The sequence below is a fragment of the Crotalus tigris genome, unplaced genomic scaffold (genome assembly GCF_016545835.1).
Source record: "Crotalus tigris isolate CLP2741 ecotype Arizona unplaced genomic scaffold, ASM1654583v1 scf7180000023658.1318691, whole genome shotgun sequence".
NCBI classification, from domain to species: Eukaryota; Metazoa; Chordata; class Lepidosauria; order Squamata; family Viperidae; genus Crotalus; species Crotalus tigris.
The window spans coordinates 1,122,581-1,146,427 of NW_024100104.1; the positions used below are offsets into that span (position 1 = coordinate 1,122,581).

The following is a 23,847-nucleotide window of genomic DNA, read 5'->3' on the forward strand; positions in this document are numbered from 1 at the left end:
TGCATACAAAGTCAAAATTGAGAAGACAGCAACAGACAGTAAGTGCCGCCTATGCAAAGAAGCTGAAGAAACAGTGGACCACCTTGGTAAGCTGTTGCAAGAAGATTGCACAGACTGACTACAAGCAGCGGCATGACAAAGTAGCAACAATGGTGCATTGGAAGATCTGCAAAAAATATCATTTGCCTGTAAGCAAAAACTGGTGGGATCATAAAATAGAGAAAGTCATAGAAAATGATAAAATTAAACTGCTCCGGGACTTCAGAATTCAAACAGACAAGCACCTGCAACATAACACCCCAGACTTAACAATTGTCGATAAGAAAGACAAAAAAAGTCTGGATAGTGGACGTGGCAGTGCCTGGACACAGCAGAATAGATGAGAAAGAACTGGAGAAGATAACAAAATAAAAAGACCTACAAATAGAAATAGAAAAACTGTGGCAAAAGCAAGCAAGGGTAGTACCAATAGTGATAGGCTTCTTGGGTGCAATCCCAAAACAACTGGAGCATCACTTGAACACCATTGGCATTGACAAATTCGCTATTAGTCAATTGCAAAAAGCGGCCTTACTAGGAACTGCTTCCATCCTGGGACGATACCTGTAATACCATCAAACATCCACATCTGCCTATCCCAGGTCCTGGGTAAGGACTCGATAGGTAGACAAAATGCCAAATCCAGTCTGAACATCTGGCTGACTGTGTGATGATCCATAATAAATAAATAAATAAATAAATAAATAAAGTTAGTTAGAAGGGACCTTGGAGGTCATCTAGTCTAATCCCCTGCTCAGGCAGGAAACCCTATACTATTTCAGACAAATGGCTTCCAGTCTCTTCTTAAAAACCTCCAGTGTTGGAGCATTCACAGCTTCTGGAAGCAGGTTGTTCCACTGGTTAATTGTTCTAACTGTCAGAAAATTTCTCCTTAGTTCTAGGTTGCTTCTCTCCTTGATTAGTTTCCATCTGTTGCTTCTTGTCTTGCCTTCAGGCACTTTGGAGAATAGCTTGACTCCCTCTTCTTTGTGGCAACCCCTGAGATATAGGAATACTGCTATCATGTTACCCCTAGTCCTTCTTTTCATTAAGACATACCCAATTCCAGCAACCGTTTCTGTTTTAGCCTCCAATCCCCTAATCATCTTTGTTGCTCTTCTCTGTACTCTTTCTAGAGTCTCAACACCTTTTTTACATCGTGATGACCGAAACTGGATGCAGTATTCCAAGTGTGGCCTTACCAAGGCATTCTAAAGTGGTATTCACGTGATCTTGATTCTATCCCTTGTTAATGCAGCCTAGCACTGTGTTGGCTTTTTTGGCAGCTGCAGCACACTGCTCGCTCATATTTAAGTGATTGTCCACTAGGACTCAAAGATCTCTCTCACAGTTACTACTATTGAGCAAGGTATCACCTATACTATACCTGTACATTTGGTTTTTCTTGCCTAAATGTAGAACCCTACTTTTTTCACCATTGAATTTCATTTTGTTAGATAGCAGCCAGTGTTCAAATCTGTCCAGATCCTCCTGTATCTTAAGCCTATCCTCTGGAGTGTTGGCTATTCCTCCAGCTTGGTGTCATCTGCAAATTTGATGAGTTCCCCATCTATCCCCTCATCGAAATCATTGATGAAGATGTTGAAGAGCACTGGGCCTAGAACAGAGCCTTGGGGCACCCCACTACACACTTCCCTCCATGTAGATGCAGTTCCATTGAGGATCACATGCTGAGTACGGCAAGTCAGCCAGCTACAAATCCATCTGGTGGTGATGCTTTTTTCTATTTTACCAAGTAGTAGGTTGTGATCTACTTTATCAAATGCATTACTGAAGTCCAAGTAAATTATATCCATAACATTCCTCTGATCCACTAATTTTGTCACTTGGTCAAAGAATGCAATAAGATTTGTCTGGCATGATTTGTTTTTGACAAACCCATGTTGGCTTTTGGTAATGAGTTTGCTTGCCTCTAGGTGTTCGATGATTCATTGTTTTATTATATGCAATACAGTGATTTTTGTAGAACTGTATTTATTTCTCCAAAAATTAGAATAAATTGGGAGATATGCGGAGATGTGGTGGATGAAAATACTGGTGAGCAGCCCCCAACATTTGAGCAGCTTGGTAATCATTTTGAGAGAGTATGTATAACATTTTCTCAGAATTCTAAATATGTCACTAGCCTTTATAAGAATCATGCGTTTTAAATTAATATGCTGTATTTCCTTGACAGTAATCTTGAGGATCATATAGGAGAAAAGTCAACAGGAAGCTAGAAATCCAATTAATTTCTTTAGTAAATTAGGATCAACCTTGTGCCAAACATCTTATGATAAACACTTCTAGACTTTTTATTTACCACTGGTATAATTTTGGCAGCTTTTTTCTAAATGGGAGATCTGTTTTTAAAATATAAACTTGCTGTGCGTTCTGCTCTTAATGGGCTCTAATGCTTGAGAGGCAATAACTGCTGCTGGGAAAATATTGGCACTGTTTGGCTGGTGCCCAGTAGAAACCAAAGTACTTTCCCTCTAATTACAAAATAGGTAGTGAGAAAGTACCCATTCATTAAGTGAAGAACTGTATTTCTTAATCTTTCACTGATTGAGTCACCAACATTTACAATAGCTGTCATTTGGAATAACCACAGGTTTCTACTTTGACATTAATATTTTTTATCCAATAGGATAAAGTGTTGTCAGGTAGATGAAAGAGTATCTTTTTAATGTATAGAAAAACAGGTTATTTTGTTCCCATTTCATACAGCTTAGTCCATTCCACTGCTTAAGCAACTGAGTTCTTTGCCAATGAAGTAGCATGATGTTCTTGGATATTCAGATGGGAGACAAAAAACTTTGAGCTATGGATCTGAACTGCTACAATTACCAATTATCAAATATATGCATTTTTTTTTCTTTTAGAGGAAGAGTCTAGGCAGAGGGAGATGATGCAGAGTTAAGAAGTTTGTTTAAAGGCACGGGTGTATAAAAAGTCTTCATAACCCAAAAATCTTATAACCCAAAGGAAGTTTATTCTATATTTCACTTATTTAAACCATGAAATGATGGGAGTGTTCATCAACTTTGTAAATGATACCACTGGGAGTTAGAATTCTTGATAGAAATAAAGTTGAAATGAGAGGCAATAAAACTAAATATAATGTGTGGAAATGATGGCTGGAGATATTCTGCATGCAAGAAGGAATCCAACCACCAAACCTAAAAGAACACAATTTCTATCCTTTTGGATATGTGCATAATTGAAGTTTGGATGACATTTGGAAAGCATTCTCTAGAGTTTAGGAAGCTGATCAAAGGTGAAGATCAAAGGTGATGATACGACCTGACTAAAGTAGCAAAATAAACTTGACTTTGTGAATTCCCCGAAAGAAAAATGAATAACCAGACTATTTATTTACTAATACAATATCTGTATGCTGCCCGTTTCTGTGAAGAATTATCAACACACACATCTTGCAATGAGTGAGATATGAAGGACTTAGATTAACTATTCCAAAGGTCAGCATATTTTTTCTTTAGGACAAATAAAACTGGCTACTTGTTCTTTTAAAACATAGGTATGAATTAAACCTGAGATTTTTGTGGCTTTAAATACTATTGCTTGCATGTTCTTCAACTGCCTGTGGAATTTAAAGCCAACCAATTTTTCACTTCAAAAGTTAACTCAGAATCTCTGAGTATAATCAATAAATTCAAATACATTTTTTTTTCCTTTTTGGGAAGACATACTATTTTTTGTCTTGAGCCTTCAGAAATATAAAAGTTCCTTTTTTTTCTTTCCAGGTCATTAAAGATTTGATCAATGTTTTATCAAATGTTCTATTTTTAAAGAAACAAAATATTTTTGCTTGACATTTAGTCAACAAAGGAAAAGAACTCCTTGCCTGATAATGGAGTAAGAAGAGAGAACTGCTAAGTCACTTCATAGATTATTCTAGTCTACTGTAACTAAAGGCCACACAGTAGCTTCCACCAACAGCCATAATAACACTTATAATGGCAGAAGCTACCCACGGCTTTATCCTCATAGCTGGGGGTGTTATTATTAGGAATCACTCTTACTTAGAATATTTAAGGTTCTGTGAAACACATATTTTGAAACCATAGGTTCCCATTCTCAGGAAGAGAATTTCCTGATTTCATTACCTGTTAAAATAAATTTGCATCATAATTTTGCATTAAAGCAATAGCGAAAGAAATTACATTTTCCAAGGGAAAAAAATGAACGTCTTGCTGCTTTCTGAGCACTCTTTCAAGAGTCTGTAAAAGCAAAAAATCTAGTTGGTGGGGAAATACAGAAATAGAAGGAAACTATTTATTAAAAATAAGCTCTTAATAAGAGTCATAAAGGAAACCAATGTATGATTCAGAGGCAAGATAAAACAAAAATCAATAGCTTTTTTCAAATGTGGAGAATTTATAATTCAGACAAAAGTAGTTCCAGAAACTGAACAATCCATTTAATTAGACTAGAAATACAGGAGCTTCAATTTAAAATGTCTTCCTGAGGCACCAGTTGGTAGAATAAGCATTTTCCCCTCTTTTCAGCAATACCTTTTGATTCAGGTCATAAAATCTCTGTGATCCACAGAAGTCATTGCACAAAGGCAATGAGTGAAGAGTTTTACATTTAACTAAAAATTAGCCATTAGAGGGGAAAATTATCACCTTGGAGTCACGTTATTGTAATAAGGTTTATTCCTAGTGCCAGTATTTAAATTGCCCTAGCATTTAGAGGGAAAGGAATACATAAATGATGCCTCAAGAATGATAGTAATTTGGGAAAGCATGAATGTGCAGAGTCAAATGTGTTTATTTTACATAGATAGTAGAATATTTAGTGTTAGAGATGCTGACCGCATTGCTAATTTAATGTGATAAATATTACAAGCATTGTACTGAACATGTTTTTGTGCAAGACCTCAGACCTATTTTATTAAGTCTTTGGCATTGTGGACAAGCCAGGAGCATTCATGTTTTTTGCTTATGTGTTTTCACTCAAAGGATGATCAATTTCTTTTCCTTTCAGAACTCAAGTTTTTCTAAGCTTAATCTAACTGTGAATTTCTGAAAGAAGAAAACTTGAATTCTAAAAGTAATGTAATTGATCATCCTTTGAGTGAAAACACTCAAGCCAAGACAGGTTTATGGACCAAAGGAACTAAAATTTAAATAAAGTCCCTGTATGTACACATTAGCTCCTGTGAATCCAAGCAAGTCTATGATCATTGCATTATGGGAAGAATGGTTTTTCTACAAAGATGGACTCCTCAGAAAATACTAAATACTTGCTAAAGATGTATTATTATTTTTTCATGATTCTGCATTTTTAGACGTGTAACTTTGGCATATAGACAGAACATTAGGTACTGGTCACTCCCAACCTTGGCACCTTAAGAATTAAGGGGATTTTGAAATTAAAGACACAGTGGCTTAATTGAGAATGAGTGTATTAAAAGAATTAAAAGTGCACATGAAAAGCTGTAAGACAGAATTACAGTTCTCAGAAATATCTTAAGGGGAACATATTATGTCCCGTTAACGTGTAGTGAACATGTATTTTGTATTTGTTTCTGTATGAGGAAAAGAAGAGAGAATTCATGGGTGGTGCTGGAAACAAGAGAATAATAGGCTTGGAAACTGATCATATGAGGGATATTGGCAAAATCTGATTGCTTTTGCTCCTGATTTAATCATGGACCTAAATATTAAGTTCCTGACCAAAGTACCCTGGTCTTTGGTCTGAAACATAATTATTGCTTTTTGTGCGAAATTTAGGGAAATATATGAGATTAGGTCTGGAGACCAAAAGGTGCCCTGAAGAGAGGTGATTACCCTTTGACATTTACATAGTCTGCTGTGGGTACTAGATCATACATAAGAAGAAAGTTTTTTGATGTGCTTTTCTTAAATGGTAATGAAGATTCTCTTTTCAGACTACTGTATCAAATTACTATTGGAGGAACTGGTGATTTAATATTTCTTGAAATAGAAACATATTACTAAATATATTATTTTAATAAAACTTCAGACACATTAAAATGTATTGGGATTTTTTTCAGAAATAGTTGAAGTTTATCTTTTATTCAATTGTTAGTATGAGAAATAAAAAATAATCTATAGTAGTGATGGCGAACCTTTTAGAGACTGAGTGCCCAAACTGCAACCCAAAACCCACTTATGCATCGTTGAGTGCCGGGTGGGCATGGCCCATTGGATGGGCATGGCTGCGGTGGTAACGGCAGACTGGGTGGGGCTAAAAAGTTCAATCAATCAATTCCAACTTTGCAATATCTTTTTTCCCCGCGAGAAGTTGAAATTGACTGATTGAACTTTTTTTTTTTTTTGCACATGGCAGAGGAGGCCTAAAGTGAAAAGATTTTATAAAACCCAGCTGAAGGCCTAGGACTGGAGCAACTGCGCGCATGCCCACAAAGAGGGCTCTGAGTGCTGCCTCTGGCACCCGTGCCATAGGTTCACCACCACTGGTAAGGAGAGTCATAGATTCATAGAAATGATATGTGCTATGTAAGTTATCAAGTGCAAAAATTCAACTAAAGGGTTCCCAATTGATGGCTGCATAGCTACTGCTTGAACTCATTCAAAAGTTGTTCGGTATCTTGCTTAGTTATAATAGTTCCATTGCTGAAAATCTTCCTACTATTATGATCGTTTTCTTTACTTTCAAGTGAAATCAGCCTTCCTATAATTTAAATATACATATCTTGCAGTCGTGAGGTCTTGAACATACTGACTTCCTTTTGCATGACATTCCTTCACATAGTCCTAGAAAACTGTTGTCACGTCTACCTACATTTTTTCTCTCTCTCCAAGTTAAACATAGCCAGCTGCATAGTGTCTTCAAAAAGGAAGTAGTTCCAGGACCTTCAGTTGAACATATTGCTCATCTACCTATGAAAAACAAATTGGCTAGAGTAAGTTGATTATTCCATGAAGGAGGCTGACTAATCTTATATTCTGTTCAGGGAGCGCTTTCATTATGAGCACTCATTATGGTTTCAGCCTAGCAAGATGAAATTGAAAATGGAGAGATATTTGCAAGGCTATCTGCAGGATATAGTAAAAATATCAAGATAGCAGCCGTGACAGTGTGATTGAAGCATATTCTGTTTTTTATGTATGCCACGCATGACTCACATAAAAATCAGGCAAAGCCTTGATTAAACCATCAGGGGTGCCATTTTGACTATTTTCACTATACTCTGCAGAAAATCTTATAAATCTATGCCTCTCTGTTGCCTCCCTTATTCTGATTTTGGCTTTTTCCCACGGTTACAAAAAGATGGAACAGATGTCGATCAAATGGCTAATTTGATTTCTCTTCGAGTTATGGCTTGGACAAGGTTGGTGGACATTAGGGAGTTTATGAACTTTCAGTTCCTTAATCTCTCCCATCTCATTTCTGTCCTTATCTCCAAGAGGCCAATTTGAACAGTTTTCCAGCTACAGAAAAAATTAGCCACAGAAGTTAGTGAGGAACAAACACTGGCTCTGACATCAGAAAAGAAACCTGAAAATCATATGGCACCAAGCATGCTGTCTTTGACACCCCAAAATTACATCCTAAGACATCAATGGAATGCGTTTAAAATGAATTAAGTTTCACGAGCTAATAATCTTATAAAACCAGCAATGGTAATGTTTTATTATTGTTTATTATTTATTACAGAAATTATTGTACTTACAAATCATCACCCTATTATAGTTCTTCAGAATGTATTTCTTCAGTACAGCTATGACAATGTTTTTTGATTATTTTAAAACTTAGATTCCATATGCAAAACACAACAAATAAACATCATGTTCAGAACATGTCAGTACTTGAATATGGTTGATGGCAAAGTTTTAGTATATAAAATATCAGTAATAGATAGCATCAACAATATTTACAGGCCCAAATAAATGTCTGTGAAAAGTTATTAAACAAAAGAAAGAAAACCAGGGATATGCCTGAAGCCTAGCTGCAGTGCTAATACAGTTAAGGACTCTTAGTCCAATCAAGGCCTATGAAGAGGTTCAGGATAACTGAATGCAGAAAAATGTTTTGCTATTTTGGTAACAAAATAGCAGGCCACTGACATGAACTACTGATGTAAAGTTTTCTTCATAAAGTCCTCTTGATCAGTAATATAGCATTTTTCTAGCATATTAATTGATAATTCAAGATGGCGATTCAAAATCATTTTCCTTGCAATGATTCATAGACATATCTGTATCACAGATTACGGCAATCTTCCCTTTTCTAATTCTGCAGACTTCTATTGCACATTTCTCAATGTCACCAGTCTTTTTCTGCCTGGCTGACTTTATGTCTCCACTTTCAAGTGTTGATAATAAAAAAAAACAAATGGTTATGAGTGAGTCTTTGTGGACCTCTCTCTCTGTGCAAAATGCTATTTTAAAGTAAGAGATGGAGTTTAGGAAGCAGAAATTCAAATCAAAATGTGGCATAATTAAAATCAACACAATGATACAGTATATAAACTGACGAAGTTTACATGAGCTTTTTGCAAATATTGACAGCAAAAGCATGTAATAATAAGCAGTGTCTATATTCAGGGGATTATATCAAAAGCAAAGATTCCAGCACTGGTGAGGGTGTGAAACAGCAAACATTTTACTTGGGCACAGACACAAAATGTGACTATATTTCTACCCAGGTGTCACAGGAGTTAAATAAAAAGAGACCAAATCATTTAGTTGATTAGGGTTGAAAATGGCTTTCTGGAAAATACAAGCCTTTTTAGTTGGATTTGACACACATGACAGCACTTTAAGTAAATGAGAGCCATACAATCAATATGTGGTACTCTATTAATTTAATATACTCCTGTACTCAAGGCAGAGTTTTGCAGAATAACATCAATCCCATTGTAAAGCATCCTAAAGGCATCAATTCTGTTGTTCCCATGTATGTTTAGTATACTATTCGACTTGTACAGCTTCAGCCTATCTTTCCTCTGCCAGAGTTACATATAGTTGAATTGTTCAGCCCAAATCAAGCATTCACTATGACTGCTTGGCTCTGGAATCATCCTAAAATTTTTCTGAGCTCTTTGAATCAACAGATGGAAGAAGAGAAGATGAGGAGAAGGAAGAAGAAGATGACTGTTTCCATGGAGGGGGATGATGAGGGCATTGTGACATAATTACGCAATTGCTGTGATTTTTATCCACTACAATGCACAAAATTTTATACTTCAGGGAGTGCACAATAAAATAGATTAAATAAAGATTTAAAGGCAACATAATTTAAGGTTTCTGGCTCATTGTATATATATGAAAAGCAAGGAGAAAAATGATCTAGTGAGAATGAAGATATATAAACATTTAATTTCTATTTGTTGAGACTTTAACCTGAAAAATAACTTATATCATAGTTATTAAAGGTGTTAGTAATAATAAGAAACACAATAATTTTGTAAGCAAAGTAATGTATACATCAGCACAAACTCTTTTCAATCAACAGAGTCACTGAGACAGTTTTTCTTCCTGTATTTATACTATCACAATAGTTATAGGTCATGAATTGGATAGGAACACAGAAATGGCTATGCCTTAAAGACTCTTGTTTTGAAGTAATTTTAGATTTTGGATTTGGATTTCTGAATTTCAAAGAACAAAGTTGCTACATATCTTCTCTACAGCCATTACTCTCTCATACTAGCATACTGCAAATGAGTCTACACGTTCAACTCTAAGAGATTACTATCTCCTTGTCCAGGCTACCATGATACAAGAATGCATTCTGTGGTATGCCCCTCTTAAATATAATGATGTATGTTAGAAAACAGCTAATAAAACCCAAGAAAGTTTGATAAACTTAAGGAAGCAGAGATGCTTCTTGGCTTGTATCGGAAATGTTTAGAAACCTTTGATAGAAATATTGGACTAGGTTTAGATCCAGCAGAAGACATGGGCCAAACCTTTTATGGAGTCATATTTCTAATAGATGTTTTTCTATTTTCTATTTTCATGACAAAGTAGTTAGACTTAAAGTTTAGAACTTCACACAGAAAACATTTTTATCTATAAAACATCAGGAGCAAGTAGATATTCCATACCCTAATTGCATATACATACAAATGCATATTATATACAATAATTGATAGTCAATGTTTGGCACTCCTGGTAAGAATTTAAGATTAAATTTTGGAAGGATCATAGCATGGACAGGTATTCTGGCTCTAAATATTTGTCCAATTCCACCACTCTTTGATATTGTTAATGTTTTATTGACTTGTTTATAGTTCATTTACTCCAAGTTTTGTACAATTTCTGAGGCAGCACTGCTAAACTCTTATCTCACTTAAAAGAATTTTAAAGCAATGTGGCCTATAGAAAATGTTTGATGTGACAAACATTTAGAGAACAGAATCCACCACTTGTTCTGCTCTTCAAACAGGGCTTTAAAAACCTGTAACGTAAACAAGATATATTGTAATTATTGTAGACCACCACAAGAACATTTAACATAGATATTTAAAATATCATTTTGGGTGCAAAGCATATTAAAAGTATCTGACTGCAAAAATTGTATAAAATACAGAACATGTTCCTTCTTTGCTTCCTGGGCCCTCCAATTAAATATTTATCACCTGAATGGAGTTTCACACTGATTCTAATTAGGTGCACAGAAAGGGCACAATGGACAAATTATATAGCCTGTTGTAATAGATAAAGTGAGCAAATGTTAATTGCTTATACTATACAATATATTTTTTATCATGCCAGTGTTTTGTGAAGTACAAATAGTAAAACTGAATCTTACTGATTTAATGGGAAGAGACAGAAAGGTGAAAGGTAATGATAAAATGCAAACTACATTAACATTGTCATATAAATGTAATGCATCGCCTGTGTAAAATAATATAGTAGCTTTTCAATGGTATTTTGGAATACTTCATGAAATTGCCAGCTAATGTTGATTGGATATTATGACATCCAATCAACATGTACTTTTCGTGTAGTTTTTTAAACAGGAAAATTCCTGTGAATTTGCTTTTAGAAGAAAATAGGAAGCACCTAGTTATGCCCAGTCAGCACAACAGCTGACACAATCCTGTAATATATGAATTTTAGTGGGTTTTTTTTACATAGTCACAAAAGAATGGTGCTTAATTTAGGCTGCATATTGTCAAATGATTATGAGTGATTTTTCAATACGAGTTTGAAATATTTGGGATACTTTCAAGAAAGAGAATTTAATATTCTGTGCATTTGTTTAATACTTACAAAGGAAATTTTCTGTCTGGAATCTGTTATGTGCCTAATAGAAAGGATTGTTGCTATTTGTTGAGTGAGATTGATTTTTTGGGGGGTATTGCAAGGCTACAGTGCGTTAATTGTAAGAAAGCATCTTGCTCTCATCAGTTTCCATTCATTTTCTGTCATCAAGATATTATTACTCCATGTATGAAGATAAAATTACTTTTTTTCAGACAGAATGGCTTGAGGACTATGGGAAAAGTTTTTTAAAAAACTATCTATAATAAAGTCTTCTGACTTTGAAGACTCTGGCATGTATTGTCTCCTATCTGTCATTCATCTCTATGAGAATTAAAACTTTACCGTACAATTTGATCAGCAGATGAGCATTCTTAAATTTTGTTTGCATGGAACAGATTTTATATGATGAAAAGTTTTGCTATATTCAATGGGATGAAGTATTTGGTTTGGGTGGATTGTAATTTAATTTTAAAATAAGAGAGCAAAGTCTTCTGAAAATAGCCCATCAGTCATTAAAAGCAGTGCTCTATCCTGCTACATAACATTATACAAAAAAGGATGTGCACATTAGAACTCCAACAGCAAAAAGGGTTATTCATCCTGTTGCACCTTATATTTTTATCCTAATTTTTGTATCCATGCATATCACAAATATTCTATGTTATACCATTATACCATTGAAAACTACATAGAAATTATTTTTACCATGAAAACAGGTTTTAGAGATATGAATTATTGGCATTTTCAGTAAATACAAATTGGAGTCATTTTTTGTAATGGTTAATTCTGCTGAGGTGGTAGTATGTAGATTTTCAATGGGATTTTAAGGATTGCGGTAAAAATACTCATATTAGACTTCTTGCATATAATTAATAGTAGGATTGTAACTTCTTACCATACTATGAAACACATTAATTTTCTTGAAAGTGTAAAAAGGCCCATTTACAAAAAACATGGAAAATACTCTTCAAAATAAGTATTAGAGAGTAAATAGTAAATAGCAGAAAGTATCATTATAAGTTGACATTTTTTTCATATTTTTATCTCATAGCATATCATAAACATCATAAACAGATGCTACATTTCAGATTTTTTAAAATTAATTTTTTAGGATAAAAGAGGTAACATTTTTCTTGGTAGATTGATGGAAACGACTGTAGTAGTAGCAGCAAAGAAAACATGTCTCCATCTTCTGGATCACATTCTATACAGTATATGCAAAAATGTATAAGCGAATTCTTGCAAACATCCATAAAACAATGGGTTGCTGGCATATAAACCCTAGTAAGCCCAATCATCTATTGGTGACGGGTATTAAGAAATGGATTAATTCCATTTTCTTTTCTTTCATTTCTCCTTTAAAGTGGTATCAAAGGGTATTGGGTGGAGCCAGAACCCTCATACAAGTAAGGATTCCCTTTTATGGCATATCTGTTTTTCTATCTTCCCTCCCATCTTTCACATTCTTTTCTCTTTCTGACTATCTTTTCTTTTTCGTCCAAACATCCAATGGCAGGGAAGCTTGGACGATTTCCAGCGATCTAAACTGATATCTTCCAGAAAGCTGTTTTATTTACTTCATATGCTCTAACATGGAGTTGAACAATCCTTTTCAAGTTGAGGAAATATTTGGATGGTAAAGCAATGGGCAGTTATAAAATGCAGTTGAGATAGAAAGAAATCTATTTTAAACCTTAACTTTAATGACCTGCAGTAAATAATTTTTCAATGGATAACTTTATGCTAAATATTCCAAAAGACAATTAAATGGTTCCACAAAATTTTGATGACAAATTATGCCACTGAACTTTGTTATTTACTGAGGAAGAAAGTCAAATAACTGCATCAAGTTATGACAGCTGCATGATACCACTGATTGCCCATCCAGATGTACCTGATGAGACACCTGCATCAGAGCTTTTCTTTTAATACAATATAGGCAATAGATGAGATAAAGAATTTTGGCCATACAGATGTTTCTGAACAGCAGTTCTCAGCATCCTTTATTGCTAACCATGCTGGCTAGGGTATTACAGTATAGAAGATTATAGCACAGATACTGGTTTCTCATTCTAGTTCTACAACATCAAGTTAATAACAATTTTTGCCATGGCCATCAAAGATTCTCCTCCTTTTTAAATTCATCAGGTATTTGCAACATTACAAAATTGTATGCATATAGTAAAGAAATACATGAGCAGGGAAACTATTCTGTAGTGTTTTAAAATAAACTGGGAAGTAATTATATTTATTGCTGAATTGTTAAAAGAACTACTAGTTAATGATACATTAAAGATACCATATGCTTTCTGCAATCTAATTATAAGAAATAAAGAAATTCAAGCATGCTATGATTCCTTGACCAGAATTTGATCGAACCAGCAACTTTGTTTATAATATTCATGGATCCCTATAGATATAACTTATGGGCATGTAAATGAAATGCAGTTATTTAAAGGAACATAAAAGATTAAGAAAACAACAGTCCAATATTTGACAAGTAAAAGAGAAAAATAACAACATATTAATGTATAACTTTATAACTTTCTTAGCTGTACCTATCACAATAACTTAACCTACTTAAGTCTTCTGTCTTCATCCTTTTTCCATGTTGAATAGTTGAGATGTTACAAACAAACAAACAAACAAAAAAAACAGACAACGTAGAAATTGATGCTTGCTAGTAGCCAGTCCCAGGCTAATACTTAGCACTTAAACTAACATATCACATAATATCAGAGCATAGAATTTAGAGGCCAATTTAACTTTGCTTTCACTTAGATAAGGCTGAAGGTATATATGATGATGCACAAAAATTGCACAGTTACTGCAGTTTAATACAGCTATGACACAAAATGCCACAAAACTGCAAGGCTGGTAATTTTAAGGAACCAAAAACTTGATGCTTGAGTACCCAAATTTCTGTCCCCTTCATAAATGGAAAATATGTTTATTGTTGTTGTGGTTGTGGTGTCCATCTTTTCCATTATTTGTATGGTTTCATTTCTGTTTGTTTTCACACTAAAAATATCTGAAAAGAAGCACAAAGAAAACAAATGTTACTTATTTGGCAAACTATGTCAATAAAAAATTATGATTTTTATGGTTCCAGTAGTCTCACATCTGAAAATAAGATCTGCAGTATAATCTGCTATTTATGTACTTTGTAGTAAGTCTCAATAATTTAAATCAATGTATTCCATATAAGCAGGTTCAGGCCTAAGAGTGTTAGTAATTTGATAGTAAATTTTATTGAATGCATAATGACTTTCTGTTGAATAAACTGGAATGTGAAACATGTACATAAATTGTAGAACAAAACACTCTATCTGTTCTGTGAGTCAGAAAAAATAAAATAGAATCCACTATAAATCTGATGTCTGATAGATTAGTTTTCAAAGAATATATATCAATAGTTTAATCATTGACTTAATAATAATCTAATTAGCTAAAATTAATGCAACTTTAACAGTGCAGTCATACTGGGATTTGATTTTGTAACATGATCACATTCCATAATGATGGAATTTACTCAAAAGAATAAAATCAAGTAAATGTTACCAATTTTAAAAAAACACCCGAATCACCCCTTCCAATTTCATTACTGTTACCCTAAAGTGTCCTTTAAACTCCCTAAACCATCAAATTGGGTGCTCCCAACTATTTTCATGACATCATGTGATCACCAGAGACCATAAGTTGTTGTTAATATGTTTCTTTCAGTTTTGCATTTAGTAACAAATCGCTGTTTAGCAGATTATTGGACATTGAGATGATAAATGATATGAAAATTCATTAATTTTATGTAGGCTAAATTAAAACAAATTTATTTTCTATCAAAGCTTGCTCACCTCTTTTTCAATCAAAGCTTGCCTATCTCTTTTCTATCAAAGCTTGCCTGCCCATCCACTTTGGTAATATGAATTTAGCAAGCCATTCTTCCCTTCTCCTGATGAAGTCTTCACATCACTAACTACTGTTTGATACGTTGTTAAATCAGATTTCTGTGTATCATGAGAAATTGCCAGAGGTTGTAAGCCCCTTGTTCCACTATAGTCTTAGAACGAAAGCTACTCAGTGCTGAACATATTCAGAAATCATAAAAATATTAATACAATGTACATTCATCTAATCAGAAAGGGGACTGAAAAGGGGTAAACACAAAAAGCAAAACAGAAAGAGACAATAAAAGAGGGAATCTAAGAAAAGAGAAAAGAGTAAAGGAAAAAAGAGAAGAGCGTAAAAAAGTTTGATTGATGGAAATGAGGTGAGCAGGAGAAATCTAAGACCAACTGGACAGCAGAGAGCAAGTCAGACTGCTCAGAGAAAGCAGACTAGGGGAAGGGCATAAAAATAAATGAAAGTGGCAGCTTCGAAGATGGTTGGACGATAAAGGAGGCAGGAATGGGAGATTCTGTTCTTTTGTCCTGAGAGATGTCTAAATAGACCTATGTTGATAATATATTTACAATGGCTTTGAAAAATGTATGGGAATGAATAGATAAAGAAGTATATTTTGCCTTTGTGATCTAAACTGAAAGGGCTGCTTTGGCCCTTTTATGTCCTTAAAGAATAATGTTTCAATTAGCTTTCCTTGGAGATGTTTTTATCAGCTGCTGCTTTACTTCCATGAAATAGCGTTCTCTGATATCTGAATGGCTCCCCGTAGACCGGGTTTCTATGAGACCATTAAAACATGGTTACTCCACCAGCCTTTGTGAGCTTGTTCTCTCCAATATTGGAAGGTATTTCTTTGGGTTGACTCAATTGAGTAATATGATTCATAGTGCCAGTATTGTTTTGATATTATTTATATGCTCTGCTTTTACTATGTAGTTTTAACCTGCTTATGGAATTGAGATGTATGTTACCTAGAGTTTTTTTGTAATTACAACTGCCTAGAAACTCAGTAAAGCAATCAATCAAATATTTTAAATTCTTAAAACAACAAAAATATGAGGTAGCAAGAAAATAGAACACATTAGTAGAATTAAAACAGAGGTCTCATTGAACAAATAGATTTTAAGTTTATGCTAATATTTAATCTATCTTCTCTGAGATAGTTGCATAAGCTAATTTTTGCAAATGTGGCACATAATAAGATCTAGCAGTAGATCTGAGCCCTCTAACAGGTACATAAGGGAGAAAGTATTCTATCAAGTAATCATATCTTAAACTATGGCTGGCTTTCTATGTCATGACAAACATTGTGATTTTGATTGCCTGATATGTAAGAAGCCAATAGAATTATATGAATAAGCTCCTGGTAGATTGTCCAATTATCCAGTCTAGCATTTCTCACTAGCCAACCTCAAAGTGAGCTGATCTGGAGCACATCACTAAATTCCACTGTTGAGATTACTAGTGCATGAATTACTGCTACCAGTGCAACTCACAGGATTGCAGTAAACTTGTGCAAGCCAGGAAAGATTAAAGTGTAAAGCTAAACAATTAATTGCAGGATGCAAAGGAAACAAGAACTAAAGGTTTCTTCCGATGAGACATTGTCTGGCTTGGGGAGAAGGATAGATATGTGTGCAGGGCTGGTAGCAGACAGAAAAGCTGGAAATTCTCTCCAGAGGAAGTGATCCATTGAATTCAGTTAAGGTGAATCATGGTCTGGAGAGCAAACAAAGAGAAAAGCAAAGAGAAATACTTTGCATGTCTAGCCCAGAAAGAGGGAGAGAAAATGTTGTATGCAAAAACAGAGTGAACATATTTTCTAAGGAATTCATAGTGATGTAGAATGGAATTTTTAAAATATATATAGTGTAGTCATTAAGGAGACTCTTCAGGAATGTATGGAAGAAAAAAAAACTTATGATTATTCTTTGTGGCTCCTGAAAAACACCTCTAAGCCCTAAGAACAACAGGCAGCTCTACATCTACCTAAAATAAAACTGAAATAATCAAGACTTTTTACAGTTGCTCTGCCAATTATTACCTAATTAAGGCTCCCATCATAGTTAGAGTCCGTGTCTGAATTTCTACAAGGTGTACCCCTTCCTCATGCCTATCTGAGAAGCTAGATTCCCTCTGACAAGCTACTCTTGTAGCTTTTTTATTACAACTTCCAGCCACATTAAGGATACACTGGGTTTTCCACCATTTTCTTCTGGTATAAGCATACACTCTTTGTGCACCATTGTTCTGTCACCTCCGCCTATTTCAGGGGGAAATGGGGAAGATTTGAGGTAGAGTACATTCTAGACACTCAGCAAGCTTAACTATTAGATTCATTTGAAAGACCATCTGGCTACATAATATTCTTAGGGATGCTGCAAGGATATACACATATCCTTCTCCTTTGATCATTCCACTTGCATTTTTCTTGCAAACCAAAACCTTTGAACCAGCTGTTCAAGGAAGTTTTAGTACTTGCCAGTAGTTTTGGATGCTGAGAAGGGAAAGTGGGACAAGAGGAAATTACATGAGTGGAGAGAGAGATTGAATGACTGTATCACACAAAAAGAGGAACAGTTCTAAAAGATTGAGATTGCTGCTGAGGAAGGAAGGGAGAAAGGGAGGGAGGGAGGGAGGGAGGGAGGAAAGAAGGAAGGAAGGAAGGAAGGAAGGAAGGAAGGAAGGAAGGAAGGAAGGAAGGAAGGAAGGAAGGAAGGAAGGAAGGAAGGAAGGAAGGAACTTCCTGCCAGGAAATTTGACAATGGTGAACAATTCAGAAATGGTATAAATCTGCTTAAAGGAAAGAAATAGATACGGAGAAAAGGAAATAAACTGGAAGAAGGAGAGGAATCCTCCAGTACTTCTAGGTACATTGGAAGGGAAGAAGTAGAAGTGGGAAAGGGGCATTTTGTACGAAATAAGCTGAAATAGATAACTGCATAAACATTCAACAGTGTCTTAGCTTCAAAACCACAGTTAGTTAATTAATTTATATGAAGAAGAGTGAGGAAAAAAAACTACTGGTTTGTGCCATTATGGGATAAGAATCACTTGTACATCGATACTGGCAATGGACAATCAACTGGGCAATACTCAGAGTTTCTCCAAGCTTTTTCATAACGTTAACCTTTATTTGGGAAGACAGTTGGATTCTGGGATGTAAACATAATAACTCTGTAGAAGAACCAGATTGTACCCTCCTTGTTCTGTTCTGTTTTTTACTATAATGCAGTTCCAGGCATAATTCCTTGGTCTCATAATGGACTTTATTCAAAGGGAAAAAATGGAGGAAAGAAATATTTATGGGTGTAAACAATAATAAAGATGGAGAGTCTTCGTGTTATCATAAATTACTTAAATGGGATCCAGGTCATGTGCAATTGCACCAATTGTCCAATTGAACCAACCTTCCTGATTCCTTGAGGCGATAGCCGGCAGATTGCTGTTTCATGTAGGGCTACAAAACTCAAGATTTTTCTGAATTTTTTTTGCTGTCATTTATTGATTGTCTGGATTTTGGTAGCCCAGGCCTGATAGCCCTATTTTAATAGATATTTTTTTATTCTGAAACATTATTGTGTGATTAGTGTAAACAGCTTTGTGATTGTTCAAAGTAGTACGCCATGTCTCATTATAAGAAAGTGTTAGTGTTTAATTTTTGAGTAGCAAGTCATGAAATCTTTCAGCATCCACTCCAATATCTGTTGTTATCTATAACCAATGACATCTAGAGACCACCAAATTCTCACTGGACCATTTCTGCAGTCCTCCATCCCTCCCTTGCAGACCTGTGGTAGCCCTAGGAATCTTTTGTGAGAGTTTATATTTTGATTTCACAAACATTAGCAGTTATACCAAAACCTTGAAAACAGAGGAAAGGTTTGAAAATAAATCATGGGAATATGTATTTTTTCTGAAAGCATCTGGCCTTTCTTTCCATCACTGTCATGCTGTCAGCTGTGGTAAAAGCACTATTTCTGCATCCTTTTATATCATCCTGGCCTGCTGACTTCAGCTCCCTAGAGCCTGCAGATTAAATAAAGACTTCACAAAGTTAAATCTATTCTTCTCTCTCACTTGACCATATCCACGGTTATAACTTGATTTGCTGCTATAAATTGGCTAGGATGGGAACTATTAATTCATTTATTCTTCTGGTATTGACTTAAACAGACATCTAAAGCAAAACTGAATGCTATCTGGAAAAAAAGAAGAAAATGTAGGCATGTTGGCATTTTTAACAGCTTTTCCTTCAGTACTACAGCACTGCTTAATGCACTATGTAACAAGTATTAAATAATACATCAGGAAAATCTGCTTTTAACCTTCCTAGGGAAAGACTCCCAATTTAGTTTTCCCTTTCACTGTGGTTTCACAGCAATTTCTTTTATGGCCTGCTGGCAATTAAAAGATAGGTTAGATGTGCCAACAGGGCATTTTGTAAATCTCTGTTTAAAAATTAAATACATGTTGTTTGATAAAGTACTGTTATTGTATAAAGCTTTCTTTTCATTGGTAAAGCCGAAGCTTAGCAGGATTGCAATGTTTTACTTATTTTCCCTGGGAATTATTCCCAAGACACATTCATAGACACAAAGAAGAAAGAAAAGTGCAAAACAGCCTCCTCTTAAATATCAAACCTATTAGGAACAAATACCAGAGAGAATATAATAGTGGTTCTCAGATACTCCCTAGGGTATATTTATAAGTAACATGAAATGCAATCATGAGCTATAATGCTGCCCCAATGGAAAGCATGAATTTGGTAGGACTCTGAAAACAAATGGAGGCAACTCTCCCTAATAGAAGAAGAAAACTAGATGGATTTCACAAGGAATGGATCTATTTTTGGTTCTTTTTGCATCTGTTTTTATCCATATTTATGTATTAAACTAATAATTCAAGCAAATCTTCTCCAAATAGGATTTCAATATGCATTTTGATCTTACTTTTTGTCAAAGTAAATATTCAAAAGGGTGTGTTCTTTCCAAGTATTATTTAAAGCAGGACAGTGAAAGGTACAAAAATAGGCAGGGATGATATGCTTCAGGCTGCAGTAGTGATGGTGTATTACAATAGATGCTGCACTACTGTTATTTCATTTTTATCACTTTTGGTATCACTAACTGAAATTGGTTTTATACCTCCAAAGATCTCTCAAAACAAGGAAAAAACCATGGAATGAACAGTTTTTAAATAGCTCCAACTATTATTTCCAAATGATGCATTATCTTGACATCATGAACACTACTAATTATTTTCAAATGTGGCTGGAACAGACAAATGGGAAAATGAAAGAGTCTGCTTCTTAGAATGAAAGAGGCAATTATAGAATCTTGAAATTGCCATGCCTGTAATATTCATTATACAAGTCTGGGGTCCTAATGAATTCCTTTCTGATGAAGATTTGGTTGAGCTAGTCTATTGATATGTATTAATGCAATAGTATGCATAGTACAGCATAGGTGGCACCATGCTCAGTAGTAGTAACTGTGAGAGGGACCTTGGAGTCCTAGTAGACAATCACCTAAATATGAGCCAGCAGTGTACTGCAGCTGCAAAAAGGCCAACACAGTGCTAGGCTGCATTAACAGAGGGATAGAAACAAGATCACGTGAAGTATTAATACCACTCTACAATGCCTTGGTAAGACCACACTTGGAATACTGCATCCAGTTTTAGTCACCATGATGTAAAAAAGATGTTAAGATTCTAGAAAGAGTACAGAGAAGAGCAACAAAGATGATTAGGGGACTGGAGGCTAAAACATATAAGGAACGGTTGCTAGAATTGGGTATATCTAGTTTAACGAAGAGAAGGACAAGGGGGGACATGATAGCAGTATTCCAATATCTCAGGGGCAGCAATAAAGAAGAGGGAATCAAGCTATTTTCCAAAGCACCTGAAGGCAGGACAAGAAGCAACGGGTGGAAACTAATCAAGGAGAGAAGCAACCTAGAACTAAGGAGAAACTTCCTGACAGTGAGAACAATTAATCAGTGGAACAGTCTGCCTCCAGTAAATGCTCCAACACTGGAAGTTTTTAAGAAGAGACTGGACAGCCATTTGTCCGAAATGGTGTAGGGTTTCCTGCCTGAGCAGGGAGTTGGACTAGATGACCTCCAAGGTCCCTTCCAACTTTACTACTACTACTACTACTACTACTACTATTATTATTAATAAGCATGGTTTATGAGTTTTTTCTGTTAATTGTTGATAAATTTTTGCCTTTAGAATAGAAACAGACAGATCCAAGGCTCTATTAGCTGCCAGTTTATTGTTTTAGCCAACATATGGCAATAGTGAATTAAAAAAGAATCAAATAAATAGATACATCTGTCTTGGTATGTGTATAAAAGCTAAGAAACTACTATATATTGAAGTTTAATGTATAATGTATTGCAGTTGTTAGCTTACTGTTTTCGTGAGGTAGATTTTTGCATATTCATAAGAATTTTTTAGAAAACATTGCTTCTAGATCATAAGCCTTATTTACACTCATCAAATAATAAGAAAAAACTTCTAAACTTAAGAAGAAGAAGGAGACAGTGACAAACCACTTCCACGTTGTTGCCAAGAAAACTAGAGGGTTATCAGGAATCAAGTTCAACTTGAGGGCATCTCTACCTGTCTAGTAAACAATTGACACCACCAAGAATGGAACAGAGTAGAAGTTCCACGATATAAGACAGCCCATAGGGCTGAAAATGCAGATATTTTTTTAGCAACTGCTAAAAAACTTCTCACCCAATCCTATGCCTAAAATTTCTGTCTACAAAAAAAAAAAAGAGCATTCAGCAGAAGAGAGTGCATCTGTGTTTTTGTGAGATCCATAGGAAGCTGCAAATATGACATCAAGCGAGATTGGTTTAGTTCTGCTTGTGTGTGGGACTTTAAAAAGTATAACTTTTTCTGAATTTTTTGACTTCTAATAACAAAATGGGCATTCATTTATTATTAGTGTATGGCCTCCACAGCGGTCATGCATATTATTGCATATAAATGAAAAAGAGCATATTATTGCATATAAATGAAAATGCAGCAGCATTTAAATATCAATACCAGTGAAAATTACATGCCAAATATATTTTGTATTGCAAGAAATGCATCTTGCAAATATATATATATATATATTGGGAAAAACAATTCACAAAAATGTGTATTAGAAGAAATATTACTTAAGTTCCTTACAAATGTTCATTTAGATTTCTTTAAAAATGCAAACATATGGAAAAAAAAAGAACAAACTGAGGAGAAATTACGTGAAAGTAAAACTGACACACTAATCTATCCTTGTCTGTACTAACTTTAATTATTGTACAGCTTTCAGAAAATTCTTCATTTTGCCAGCTCCTGAAGCTTTGATAATAAACTTCCCTGAGTCCTCTCTTCCACTGGATTTTATTTATTTATTTATTTCCCTGCCACCCATTTCACTGATACAGCAATTCTGGGCAGCCAGTACAGTTGTAGGGAATTTTGTTCTGTTCAGACATTGTTTCAGTAACCAAAATGAATATAATCAGTAGTCAACAAGGTAGCCTGAGTTGTCTTTAAGCAAAGAGCTTACAGATTATTTACAGGTTTGTATTTTCTATAGCTATGACATAACACAAACTCGATTTATTTGATACAGAGGCTGAATAATAAATCTTATCTGAGGTGGCATTGTAACAAATGCTGCCAACATTTTTAAAGCTTTCACTGATGTATGAGAATAAAGAAATACAATGTTCATATTGCGTGATAAAACTCTATCAGCTTCCCCCTCCCTTTCTCCCCAAAGAAAGAGTAAAACCACAGATTTGATTACAATGTCATAAAAGAATAACCATTTTGTCTTGGAACAAGTCACTGAAAACCAGGAGGCAGATAATAACGTCAAACTTTCATTGCAAAAACAAAATAAAATATAATCTGAACTTTAGGTTGTTGAAACCTATTTCAAAGGTATATTGAAACAAATTATTCTGATGGAGAACAAAACATGATGATATGTTAGAAATTCATTTTCTTTTTCACACAAGTTGCCCAAAGTTTCTGACTTTACACTGAGGAAGCTGATTAGTGTTTCATTGCATTTCATTGTAAGTCCTTTAGTGTTGTTCAGAATTAGAACACTACTGAAAAAAGTGACTTACAACCAGTCCTTGCACTTTTGACCATCACAACATCCTCACAGTCACATGATCAAAATTGGGTTACATTTTATTTATTTATTTATTTATTTATTTATGAGACTTATATACCGCTTTAAGTGCAAGCACTCTCTAAGCGGTGTACACCAGTAAGCAATGTATATATATATTTACATTGCCCCCAACAATCTGGGTCCTCATTTTACCTACCCCGGAAGGATGGAAGGCTGAGTCAACCTTGAGCCGGTGAGATTTGAACCGCTAACCTGCTGAACACAGTCAGCTAAAGTGGCCTGCAGTACTGCACTCTAACTGCTGCGCCACCTTGGCTCCTGATCGCCACTTGCGACTTTCCCAGCCAGATTCCAACAAGTCAGTGGAGAAGGTGTATTCACTTAATGTTTGCATGATTCACTTAACAACTGCATTGATTAATTTACAACCATAGCAAAAAAGGTTGTAAAATTGGGTGCCATTGACTTAACAACTGCCTTGCTTAGCAACAGAAATTCTGGCCCCAATTGTGGTTGTAA

The 23,847-nt window shown here is 34.9% G+C and overlaps 1 long non-coding RNA gene across 1 annotated transcript in view; it reads right to left on the bottom strand.

Moving 5' to 3' along the window:
* Positions 1-7,643: 7,643 nt before the first annotated feature.
* LOC120297672 overlaps positions 7,644-23,847 on the bottom strand; it is a 160,218-nt gene continuing 144,014 nt past the window's right edge. Inside the window, exon 3 of the long non-coding RNA XR_005553856.1 lies at positions 7,644-14,304. This is a non-coding gene — a long non-coding RNA (uncharacterized LOC120297672). The remainder of the gene's footprint in view (positions 14,305-23,847) is intronic.